The sequence below is a fragment of the Ambystoma mexicanum genome, chromosome 7q (genome assembly GCF_040938575.1).
Source record: "Ambystoma mexicanum isolate Mex_15411 chromosome 7q, UKY_AmexF1_1, whole genome shotgun sequence".
In the NCBI taxonomy this organism is placed as follows: Eukaryota; Metazoa; Chordata; class Amphibia; order Caudata; family Ambystomatidae; genus Ambystoma; species Ambystoma mexicanum.
Window position 1 is genome coordinate 489115698 of NC_090941.1, and position 13829 is coordinate 489129526.

Here is a 13829-nt window from a genome sequence, read left to right on the forward strand (position 1 = left end):
CAGTCCGCTTCTGTTTTGATTGATTGAGTGTAATCCCTAGATATCTAAAGGTTGTGACATTTTCTATTCTTATTCCATTGATGTTGAAGTTCGGTTGATGTTTTGATTTTGTTTGTGGTTTCGTCAGCAGCATGGTCTTTGTCTTCGAAATATTGATGACTAAGTCATTTTGTTTCATGTAGTTGCTTAGTGCTGAAAGCGAAAGTTGTAGTCCAGATGGAGTTCTATCGAGCAAAACGATGTCATCTGCATAGGCCATTATCGGGACCGGTATCGAGTTTATTTTAGGGGGATTTGTTTGGGTATTTGCCAGATGTTGGTCGATGTCTGACGTGAACAGGTTATAAAGCGTCGCTGCCAGAGGGCATCCTTGTTTTAGGCCGTTCCTTGTCACAATGGAAGCAGATGTTTGTCCTTGTTTTGAGAGTCTGACTTTTATTGAAGTGTCAGAATACAGTAGCATGATGGGTTCGAGAATGTTCGCTGGGCATTTCCATGCATGCAGTTTTGCCCATAGCTTGTGTCGAGGTATAGCATCAAAAGCCACCTTTAAATCAATGAATGCCGTGTAGATCATGCTCTTGTTATTTATGGCTTCATGTTTGATTAAGTGCAATAGTAGGAGATTTATATTTGTCCCCACGTTGCGCGTGAAACCTGTTTGACGCGGGGAGAAGCGTCCGTTGGTGGTGGCCCATGCAGTGAGCTGCCTTAAGAGAGCTGTTGCGAAGATTTTTCCCAAGGGGTCCAGTAGAGCAATTGGACGAAAGTTCTCTGGAAGGTTGCGTGGTCCTTGTTTATGTATCGGAACTATTGTTGCTGTTCTCCAAGTGGTTGGGATTCGGTTAGTTTTGTTTATGATGTCCAGGATCTGTATCATGAACTGTGCCCATGCTGTGGGATTTTGTTTAAGGACGGCGTTCGAAAGGCCGTCCGGTCCTGGGGCTCTTGATGAATTGAGATTTTTTATCATTTGTAGGAAGTCTTCTTGGGAAGTGTGGATTGTCCATTTTGTACTTCTTTGATTCGGTATTTCTTCTGGATAATTGTGCTGTGGTCCGTACAAGGTCGAGAAATTAGTAATCCATGTCTGTTGTGGTACATTAGCTGTGAGCTTATGTTGTTTCAAATGGTTTTCATTCAGTAGGTTCCATAGGTCACGTGTGTTGTTGGTCTTTAGAGTCTTCATTATTGATTCTGCATCCATCTGGAGTAGTATCGATTGATGTGATTTCCTCCAATTGTTGTAAGCTTGTTTTAATCTTGCGATCTTTATCCGGTTTTCTGTTGTTTTGTTTTTGTTGAGTTGTCTTCTCTGTTTGGCCAATTCTTTTTTTTTTCTGCTATTTCCCGGTTATAGGTATGTGCGTGTGAAGTTTGAGGGCAGTTTTTTGCTGTTTGGTGAAAGGGAAGAAGAAGCCACCCGTAATTCAGTTTTTCCAATTCTGGTTTTGATGAGTCTTCGAATTTTCTTGGAAGAAGCGATATCGATGTTTGTGATATGCGTAGTCTTGTTGCTGAACCTGCAAGTTCTAGTATTGTCGCATCCGGTGGTGCTGGTTCATTCGTCATTAGCTGTGAGGTGACGGTTAGCATGTTGTGGTCACTATTTTCGGAGGTTATCGTTTTAGCTACCTTGACAGATGCTTTCAGCGTTTGTGAAAGAAATATGTAGTCGATGGTCGCTTCTGATTGTCCTCTGGTCCATGTTGGGACGAAGGAAGTCGAGTTATCTTTTGCATGATTTAGTAGTATCAGATTTCGTGTTGTTATTTCTTTCATCCATGTTGCTGCTTTAGGAGTTAGTTGGTCCAGCGTGCGTGGAATACCATTTGATGTCATTAGATTTATGTTGAGATCACTGCACAGTATTAATTCGATGTATTGATAGCGCTGAAGTAGATTGTCTATAGTCATGAATACGCCATCCATGAATGCCTCATTTGTGATGGCCGCAGGATTCCAGTAGAGGTTCAGAATGGCAATTTTTGTTTCGTGGCTACTTTTTTGTTGTTTATATGATGTAGTTGCTATTATGGTCAATTGAATCCAGGGGTTTATATTTTCATTTGTTAGGACTTTCCATTTCGGAGTTATTTTGATAAGTGTGAGTAGTCCTGATGCGGGTCTGCCTTGTTGTTTTTTTAAGGCAGGGTTTAAGAATGCGAGAAAACCGTCGCAAGCTGGCGTATCAATGATCCAGGTCTCTTGTAGACAAATGATTAGATAATTCTCGAGATTAGAACAAGGTTGGGTGTATAAGTGCAGGTTTCCTCTTGTGTTCCATGAACAAAGTGACCATGTTATGCTTGTATTGATTGGTTGTTATGAATAGGAGTAGCTTGAACTTCTTGAGTGTATGATTTCTGACCTTGACGTTTCTAGGTCGTAAATTCTTTTGATTGGTTGTTCTTGGCTGGTTGTTCTTGCCGCTATTGACGGAGAATTCCACTTTGAAATCTTCGTTACTTGATTGTTGCTACAGGTATAGTTCTGTTTTCTCTCAGCATTGTTTCTTGACATTGTAGTAGGCCAACAGTTGAAGCCAAGTTTGAGAAGGTGTTCACGTTTTGATATAATTAAATCCTGGTCTTCTGGATCAGATAATTCTGCGACAATTTTGTCTAAATGTTTATCGTCCTTAAAGGTGATTAAATCGAGCTTATTGGTTGTGATATGTTTTAGTTGTGGTATTGCTCCAAAAAGTCTGAGAATATTTGTTCTATTAAGTATTAGAGGTTTTGATCTTTTTATTTGGTTTTCAATATGAATTTGATAGATTTGGTTTTGTTCTAATGGATTTATAAAAGATAGCGAAATGCATTCGCTTGTAGACATGTTTTGTGAATCAAAGGAGTCGTCTGTGATTTGGTCATAGAGGTCACTCGGTGAAATGGTGCAACTGGGGCTGTTGAGGGACGTATTTGAGACATCTTGTAGTGATTGATTGGCAATGTCTTCATACTGGTGTAAAGATTGTGGTTCACGGTTATTTAAGTACTCGTCAAGTATTATGTAACTTGATGACGTTGTGGGACATGTGGCTGGTGATGTGTCGTCTATTTCCTGATCTTCATGAGTTGAGCAATTTAATAGTTCTTCGTCGTGAGGAGGAGATTGTGACAGAAATTGTGACGGTATGGTGCTTGAAGTAGGTGGAGTATGATGTTGTAGCGTCGTGGATGTTGGAGCTGGAGGTCTTATTTGAATTGCTGATGGTAAGTGACACTGTCCCGTTGTCTTCTCTTTTACGTCTTGTGCGGGTTGTCCGTTGTTTTTTATAGTTCTTAGGAAGGCTCTGGATCCTGTTTGTCTTTTCTTGGGAGGTTTTGTCTGTCCAGGTTTTGGAGTGATATTTGGTTTTTCTTTTGAGAAAATCTTGAAGTGTTCTGTTTTAGTTGCCTGCAGTGTGTTATGATCTTGTGCATCCGAGTAAAAGCGGGATGCTGACGTTGATGGTTGTTGTAGAGTGTTTTCTGCAGAAGTTCCTGATTGTGTAGTTAGTTGTTGAACATTTGGACATTGTGGTAGAAAGGGTTGAGTGATCTTCAAGGCTGGTTTTTGATTTAATTGGTGTTGTTGCTGTATTTTGAGCAGATTCAATAGTTCTTTATTTAGGTTTGTTTTTTCTTGTTGGTCACATCTAGCCAATTCTGCTAGACGTTGTTGCCAGCGGTTTGATTGCTCTGCTTCTAAATTGAGACGAGCCTCCGTCGTGTTCAAACATTTTTCAATGTAAATCTGTTTAGAGTGGATCATTGCTAATAAGGTTCCTTGGTCTTTAATATTGTCATTCATTGTTTCATGTAGCTTGATGAACGGTATCATGGTTTGCGCTAGTACTGCAATCATCATGTTTTGCAAATCCAGCATAGTGGTGGGAATTCTTGGGTTAGTGTTTTCATGTTGTTCAAGTTTGAGATCCGTTAAGGCAGGGGATTTCTGTTCTGTGAAGTGTGTTAACTGTGATGGGGGATCGTTTTTGTTGAAGTTATCTGGTGTGTAAAAAGAGTTGTCTGTGTCATAGGTAAAGCGGTTTGGAATGGGATGTCCCAGTTGGTGTGTCATAGCGTATTCTGTCTTGATGATTCTTTTTCCAGGTTCCTGAGATAAACACGGAGTTGATGTCATCCGAGATGGATATGATCCTTTATTTGTACTAAAAATTTCCTTTTGTTTGTCGATGCTTGACATAATAGATTCAATTTCAGTTATGTCCATTGATAGTCTTTTTACTTTTAGTAAGTCTTGATTGTTTGTGGATTCTGTCGTCTGAGGAAGTTTGAGTGAGTTATGGGTTTTCAGCCATGCAATTTTGGCTAGTCTTGCCTTTTCTTTCTTCGTTTGGTGTTGTGTGTCATTTGCTGCATCTTGTGGTATATTTGAAGTTCGTAGCTCACCTACCAGCGGTTTGATAAGATCGTGAATGGTGGATCTTGTTTCTTTGGGGTATAGTTGTTCTTCGTTGTTTGGGTAGGTTCTAGATGGGCTAAGATTGTTTAATTTTCTCTTGATCGTATGCTGTAGTATGTCGGTTGCTGTCTCACGTTGTGATGTATAGGTACGTCGTTCTTCAATCGGTGGTTTGATAAGATCGTGCGTGATGGATCCTGGCTCATTAGGAAGCAGGTGTTCTTCATTAGGGTGGTAGATACGGGTGGAACTGATGGCAAGATCCATTATATCGTTGTTTTCGATTATATTTTGTTGGGGTTCACTGGGTTTTTGTCGCTCGGGTTGGTTGTCTATTGTCGGGTGCCCAAGTTTGATGTCTTCTGTTGGGCCTTGTGTAGTTTCTCCTGGTATTTGTGAGCTTTCCATGGTTTGTTGGTGCTCGTATGGTTGAGGTATTGTCAGATTCCCTTTTTGCCTTTCTTCTATTAATGATGGTTCTGGTTTTCTGGGTGATGTGGGGGAGTCCTGATTTCGGTGGTACTGAATGTTAGATGGGAGTTTTCCCAGGACAATTTGCGGATTTACAGTTGTCTGTTTTTCTTCGATGGTGTTCACGCAAAATTTTCCACTTGTGTCTTCAACTATTTCAGAGTTATTGTTTAGATAGGTTTGGGTATTAGGTGTGCCTTGAGGAACTGGGCAGTCATTTCCTTGATCTTTAATGTCACTTTCAGATGCAGAAGAGTTATCAGAGATATGGTGGTACTCAGTATCATTGACCTTTTCTGTATGTGTTGATTCGATTTGATGTTTGGTAGTTGTCTTCGCAAGAGTGATTGCTCCAGGGTGAGTTGTGATGAGTCTTGGGTGATAGGGGCTGCTGTATTGAGTTTTGTTCTCAGTCTCGTTTTTGGTCGTGCAGTTGGAGGTTGCTTGGTTTTGTTTGTCGACATTGTCTCTTAGGGTTTTTTTTTTTTTTTTTTTTTTGTCACCCGTCCTCTGTATGTATCTTCTGGTTATAGAGACTACTGGTGAGATCCAGAGGAGGGTTCTTTGCGGTCTCTCACTGATGTATAATGCTTGTCTCTTCCGATTAAAGAATCTACTATTGAGATCCAAGGAAGGATTCCTTTCGGTCTCTCACTGCTAGATGAGTTTCTAGAATCGAGGTATTTGAGGTAGTTTTAATTGGTATCCGCCTGATCCAAAGGACTAGTCCTTTTGGTCTCCTGCCATACAGTTAGAGTTATCGAAAATGACACTTTACCTAAGTTGTTCGATTTTAGTGTTGTGATCCAAGGGAGGAACCCTTTCGGTCTCACAACAGGGAGTGTGAGTCCTTTCGGTCTTGTGGTTTGTCTTCACAATATCCAGTAAAATAAACCGTACGGGCTCTTGAAATATAGATGTCTTTCTCGTAGTGGAGTTCAATTGGCGTGGTCTGTATCTCTTTGGCTCGTAGTGTTGGGGTCCAAGATAGGGTCCGTTGGTAAAGCAGGCGGGCGGATGGTCGCTCAGCGTTTTTCTCTTTGGCTCACTTGATAATATCACAATAATCAAAACGCAGTTGTCAGATTAAAATAGAATAAAAGATAATAGTGATTAAGGTTTCTAAAATCATGTATTAATTCACAGGTTGTCCGGCCGGAGGGTAAGGAACGCCCGACAGCTTAGGGAGTTACCAGAGTCCGTCTCTCCCCCCTTACCCTTATGGCAATCAAAAGCTTATGTGGTTACCTCTAAGCTGGAGTGCACACGAACACAACGAAAACAGCAAAACAGCGTCTCCAGCCCTTACTGCCTCCAGGGCTTAACGCCGCAAGGGTGGATATGTAGGCAATTAATGCTGGGTAAAAGTCACGTGACCACTCACGTGTGCGCGATGGGCCCTGCCTCCTCCAGGAAGCAGGGAAAGCAGCAGGAGCTCGCAGTGCTGCTGGGCTCACGCTGCAGTACAAACAATTCCAAAAGCTTCGTTCGTGAAGCGCAGCCTCCAGAGGTTTAAACACTTCCAATTCATTTGCGCTCTATTTAATCATTGCTGGCATCCTGGCAGAACTAGAACACTTTTCTTTTCTCCTAATTGCCAGTAATTTCTCAATCTGTGTCAAATGCTTTCTTGTCTATCTGCGCTCTGATGCAGTGGACACAGCCCGGTGCCTTTGCGGTTTTGCGCAGTATAAATGAATCAAATCAAATCAAATCCTGGCTTGACAGATGCATAGATCAGGCCTATGCTATCCTCAGGGCCAACTATAGTTTGCAGAGGAAACAAAACAAAAGAACCAAACAAAATAAAGTAAAAGAATGAAGGAACCCCCGGCGCGGGATGCTGCGTGGGGAACCCTTCATTCAAAATAAAATAAAATAAAAGATGTTGCTCAGAGCGTGAGCGTAGTGCCGTTAGAAAGCGAAAGCCCGACTCTCAAGATGGAGGCTCTAGCTGCTGCTCCGCTCAGCGCCATGCCAAAAACTCGGTGCCGCGGGCCTGTGCTGGAAGTGTGGTGCTCCCCTGACTGGGAGGGCGCTTCCAAAGACACCTTCGCTGCCGTGGCCTAGCTTACAGGTGCTACCGCAGTGGGGAGCACCCATCCTTCCCGCCAACCCACCCGGGCTCCTCCTGAATTGCACGGGGAGCACTGTACATACACTTAAGTTTCCCCCCCTGCATAGGCAGGTCTCAGAGACTCCCGGGGCTACTGCTGACAGACGCGGCCTGGCTTGAGGAAGTGTTTGGGGCTCTAAGCTGCAGCAATACACTCCAGGCTGCATCCAGTTAGTATGCGCAGCCCGGTCAGAAAGATGAAGGGACTCCCCCAGACTGCTGCTGGCTTGCTTGGCTGCTTCTAGCATATGCAGTCTAGCGTATAAGAACTGCGTGGCCCCAACCCACTGCTGCAGCCCTTTCTGCCAGAAAACTACAGAAGAGCAGAGGAAAGAAAGACCCGGGCCCAAGAAGGGACCCCGAGACAGCCCTTGCCTGTTACCTCCCAAGTAAGGTTTATTTAAGTGTACTGTGCGCTTCATAGACTCTTTTGTTTAGATATTTTTAAGGCGTATATTCTATATTTTTAAAGAACTGGTTTATGTTTTTAAAATGGCTCTTTATTATTATTTGTGAACTCTTCTGTTTTCAGTACTGCAACTGAAAAGGTATGGTAATGGTGTAAGTAGTCTCTAGTTATTCCCCCGAACAAAACTATTAGACACTGCTAGTGTACTTGAAGAATAGAAATAGCTCATCTACTAACCAAAGAAACTGTACACTAGCATTTAGTTGTCTGACTTTCTTTTGTCTGTTAAATGTTATTGTAACGGGGTCTGCAACCTTTGGCTCCCAGATGTGTTTGGACTACCATTCCCATCTGGCCTGTACAGCATAGTCAATGTCAGGAGATCATGGGAGTTGTAGTCCGAAACATCTGGTGTGTTTGGACTACCATTCCCATCCGGCCTGTACAGCATAGTCAATGTCAGGAGATCATGGGAGTTGTAGTCCGAAACCTCTGGAGAGCCACAGGTTGCAGACCCCTATTCCACGTCCATTTCCCACAGAGGAGCACCAGGGGGATCCAGAGCGCAGGTAAACAGGGGTTGGAGAAAGGTAAGAGGCAGCGGGTCAAGTATTTAAAAGTAATACAAAGTGTGATAAAAGTATGCTGCTGGGCCCACCTACACCTGTCTGCCAATGCATTGGAACCATCCCTCGCTACAGTACTGTTAAAGTTGGGCCGTATTACGAGTTGGGCGGTATTCCTGTGGTAAATCTTCCGGAATAATGCCTAACTCAATTACCGTTAACACCACTTGGTCTGTGGGAATTATCACCAGATTACAAGTGGTGCAATAAATCACCATTTTTCCAGGGTCCATTGAACTGTAAAGGGCTTTTTCAGCGGAATTACCGCCGGCGGAATTCATTTTATTTTGATAAAATGGATGTGGCGAGAAAAACCACTGGAAAAAATTTATAGGGACTGAAATTGCGATATAAGAAAATTATAGGAATAACAAACAGTGTGGATATTACTGTGTTGGAATGTTGCAATGCGTGTACCAGTGGAGCACTATGCAGGCAATAAAGCACATTCTTACACAGTCACATCAAACCATCAGAATCAATGCATAGCTCTTCAAATGCAACGCAGCACATATACGTATAAAGTGCATTTGCATAATCACTCAGAATTCGTTTATGAAGTGCTTCCCTACAAGCGAACAACATATTGATTATATAGGCCCGCAATCCAACAACTTTACAGCAATTAACCTTATTCTCACCATTACTAACAAGTAATCTTCATGACTATGGTGGTAATTCTACAATCAGATTGCAACGCAAATACAGATACTGTTTCTTCCACAGAGCATGCGCATCATGAGCCGTACAGTATTTACCGTATGAAGTATTTTGTAAATACTGAATACAGTAAATACTGGAAGACTAGGGATTGATGACCCCCCCCCCCTCCGCAGCTTGATGACATCTTTTGGTCCTGTATGTGAAGAGATACATCAGCACATGCAAAGAAAGAAGATACAGTGGGTGTCACAAAAGGGGAGGATGAGAAGGATGGCATGGTTGAGATTACCCTTCTTACTCCCTTTCTCCATGTAATTGTAATTGGTTATTTATAACGCGCTTAATACCCAGAAGTTTTTTTAAAAACTGTTTTTATTAACTTTAAAACAAGGAAAAAACACTTAACAATGCCCCATCATAGGGCAACAACTCACCCCACCAACCCCCCACCCAACCCCTTCCAGGTTATACATTCATACCACAATAACACGTCAACGTACCCCTACCAAGTCAACGGTCTCAAGACCCATAGTTCTTTGAGAGTATGAAGGATAGAAAAACCCCAAAACAAACCCACACCAATAACAAGTCTCTAACCAGTCTTTGGGGCTGGCGGCCCCTGACTCACTGTAGGAGTGTCCACCAGGTTATCCTGTGACGATGGGACGCTCTCACAGAACAATTCGCTAGACCTGTAGCTCCCGAAGGCCGGCCACTAGTCCCTGGGTCTCCTGCTGAGAGGAAGCGTCTGATTGTACTGCGTCTCCCTCCGTTCACATATCGACATGGAATTCACCCAATGGTGTAATGTAGGGGCTGTAACCGCCCCCCATGTGCATGCCACCAATGATCTAGCGACAACAGAGGCCATGCCAACCAGGCGTTTATCATTCTATACCCAGAGGTTTCTAAGCGTGGACCTGGGATCGAACCTGTGTTGCTCTGCTTCGTCTTGCTTCCAAGGCGAGCAAGTTGCCGCTGGGCTATCCTCCCGAGATGAGGACATGCGCAATGTACAGAAGGGGCATTAACAGGCTTTCTGTGCATTTCTTCTCCATCGAACAGCAGCTTTGTGGACTGTTGCTGTCCCCTGTGCATTTTTCTGCCCACAAAGAGGGATCAAAATAATAACCGACCACGTGTGTTTTTAAAAACGACTGATCTGTATTTCTGAAATACTACACAGATGGCATAATCTTACTGCCACGTTGGTGATACCGTCATTATGCCTGCAGACCCCTTAGGTTTTCACATACAGTAATGGTAGTACATTAGGTGGAATTCCTTTTGATGACACAGCATAATGCATTACCACCCACTAAGAATACAAACAGCTCTAGGCATTCATCTGTAGGTCTAAAGCATATATCACCAAGATTTCTCTTCTTTAAGATCACAACTACACAATCGTGCACATTCCCGTGTGCTGTGCCCCCGTCTGATCACATTTCTTAGTTCAGTATGGCACAAACGGAGTTATGAGAACGTCTCTTCTGAAGTACAGTTGCATCAAACTATCATGTGCCCCCCCCTACCCCCCCAGAAAACACACAAGACACATACATTTGATAAGTAATCTTGTTCCTCAAAGACGTAAAACTCTTGGTGTTCTTATGGAATAGCTATTTCTCATTATGTTGCTCCTATCCCCAGGGTTATCGTTAGGGCTTGTCTCCACATGAACAACACAATTAGAACTCTCCATATTCGTATGCAAGAAAGATCTCAGAGTTTGGAGTAAAGTGGACTTGACTTCAAGCACACCTTAAAATACGTCACGAGCAAACGTCAGAATATCCATGCATCACATTGTTACCCTACTGCCCTTATAGAATGATTGTACTGATGATTTACAGTAATTCAGGTATGTTGCTGATATCAGGGGCCTAACACCAACATTTTCACTCTACCTTGCTAAATTCACAATTACATTTCATCCAACATACAGGGCAGTGATGCATTGCAGGCACTATTTCAATTGTGTATTTTCTAGCAACACGGTTATTTGAAGAAACTCCATAACGTGTGTTAAACCATATTGAATTATTTGCCAGATGTGTCATTTGTTGTCCGATATGTGCTTTCCAACTTCCAAACTTTGAGTAATGCAGACCTACATGCATGCATGCGAATACTGCCTCGACAATAATAGCCCACCACTTGTATTTATTATTAGCACATGGAAATCGTGTGTGACCTCTTCTCAATCGATCAGAATCTTTGGAATGGAGTAAATAACTACTGGTATTGACTGCTTCCCTGACATTCTGACTTCAGAAACAGTCCGCAAATCAACAGAAGGCATCTGTGTGCCTTCAAAAAACTGCAGTGCAAATTCTGAGAACAATGTCTTTCAATAGGACATTCCAACCTAAAATAACAAACCAAAGTGAAAACTACAACATGATGCAATGCTTTTGCTCTGTTCATACTAACATTGCAGCTAATGCAAACTGCTTCAGAAGCTATTCCAGTTCAACCAAGTTTGCAATTAAAATGCTTACCTTATAAAAAACAATTTAGGTATTAACATATTACAAAATAAAACTACATTTAATTTAATAACCTGTTTTTTGTGCTTTACTCGTTATCAAACCAGCATGTTTTGCTTCATTATCACAAGTCCAAAACCTTTATTACCATTGCCACCATGTGCTAACAGCTTTGTAGACCTCAGGAAGTGTTGTTATCGCTTGGGAAAATGAGCCTTCCCCAACTTATTGCCCTCTGCGTCACCCCGGGCCATAACTTGGTAGCAGGTCATTATCCCATGATAACAATCCATCCCTCAGTCTACAAGGCTTTATTAAACCCTCCATATCACCTTGGGTTTACATGTAGTCATTGTAAGCCAATTCTGTTTACATGTATGAACAACTACTATATTTGATGATGGAAACACAGAGAGGTCTGAGAAAGACGAAAGACTGTGTTAGCCTAAATTGGTACAGCGTAGGTACGGTTCCTAATTTTGGGGGCAAATGTGTAATTCCAACTTAAAATATATAGCAGACTGGACAAGTAAGCATCAATTGGGAATGTGTCAAGGACAAAACCGTGTTTTAAACCATCTCCAGTGGTATTATTCTGGGCCCCTATCTATGCCATGCCCCTTAATCTCAAAACTGTTAAACCCCTTAATCTCAAAACTGTTAATGTTGTGTAAGGGATAAGGAACATTTATTGCATTCCTTTATCTATTCTCTCTGCTCTTAATTGTTTCTATACCATGATCTAAGTAGCCAGTAAAAATCACACAAAAAGCTCCCTAAGTAAATGTACAGGTGTTGACCCATTTTGTTTTGGTAGCTTGATATCAGTATTAAGAGGCAATTACGCAAGAGATTGACACAGCTTCCTACAACACATCCTTTCTGTCCACATCAAATAGCATTGCCATTGTTCGATGACTCTCAGACAGTTGTCTTCAAAGTGGCCGCCTTAAAGGGGGCAGAGCAAGAACAGGGAGGAACAAGGCTTTTTGGAAAGTGAGTATTGTGACTACTTTTAATAGAAAATATAAGCACTTCTGACAATTGAAGGAGTCTGTAAACAATATTTTTTATAATGCATGCATTATCTGCCCGAATTCCCCTAAGAACGATGTTGGGAAATGCTCGCCTGGGAGGACTAGGAGTGCCAGACCTTCAGAGTTACCAAATAGCGGCCCAATTAGCCCACATCCACGCCTGGCTAATGTCCTCGGGGCGCCCCCAATGTGTGGAGATAGAATAATCCCGGATGCCTCTTCCTCTACGTTTTCTCCCACACATCCCACCCCATCTTCGACAAAGCAAAGACGCACTTCTACTCTCCACCAAACATACGTTAAAAGCATGGGACTGGGCGCTGCAGTGACAAAAGATCCCGAAGGGCCTTAGCCCCTTCTCCCCGATCTTTATGAATCCCTCTTTTACCTCCGGAACCAATCCTCACAATTTTAAGAAATGGATAAAGGGAGGCTTAGAGGCACTCGGCCAACTGTTTGTGGAAAGGCACATACGAACATTTGAACAATCTAAAGAGTCCTTTCGGCTGAGAGAAACAGACAGGTTTACCTATATTCAACTCCACCACTGGTGCTCTCACCCACAAACCCGACAAGCAGCAACGCACACCCTAACCCCGCTTGAAACAACACTGCAAGATCTCCCAACCCGGGGAAGAATCTCGGCTTTATATAAACACTTCTCGGGAGATTTCCTCAGCTCCAAGACCAGAGCAATGGCCCAATGGGAGGCAGATCTCGGGCACCCACTGACTGACCAGAACTGGGTGGATATCTGGTCACGAACACACTCAGCGTCCTGCTGCATCACAAACCGAGAATGTGCATACAAACTCCTACTACGGTGGCACTACCCCCACTAAGGTTTCACCACATAAATTGGGCCCTGAGCCCCACCTGCTGGAAACAATGTGGACAGCCAGGTACCTTTACCATATGTGGTGATCATGCCCAAAGGTGCAACTTTACTGGTCCCAATGCGTGACCACATTCACAGACATTACTTGGAAGACAATCCCACTTGAACCGGAAACCATCCTTTTGGGGGCCTCAGTCCCGGGATGCTACCCAAGATCTGGAAGAAAGGCCGCACTCTTGACTCAATGTCTCCTGGCAGCGCGGATTGTGGGAGCCCACACCTGGAAGACCGCTGAAGGGCCCCAGATGCCACTATGGTGGGGAAAAATGTGGGACATCCTGATTGCAGAAAAGATAACAGCGGCCAGAGCCGGGACTCTGCACCACTTTCAGGACGCCTGGGCCCCATTCCTAGACTACAACCGGAGGTTCCCAGCCATAACCTACCTACCCCGGAACACTGTGAGAATCCTAGAAGGGGCGGCAACATGCCGAGGGGGGGAAGAAGCATAGGGGGGACGGGTGGGGGGCGGCAGGAATGTTTGGGATCTGACTGCCATGTCCTAATTGTATTTGTAATGTTTTCACTCTGCTCTGTTGCAAAAATAAACACAGTTTTAAAAAAAGCATGCATTATCTACAAAACAGCTACAAATAGCACATCAGCACGTACCTGAGGGCTAAGCTCCACATATCTGGTGGCACGCTCAAGTCATAACTCGTCCACAAATAGAGGATCTGCAAGCCATCCTTCTCTTGTTACAC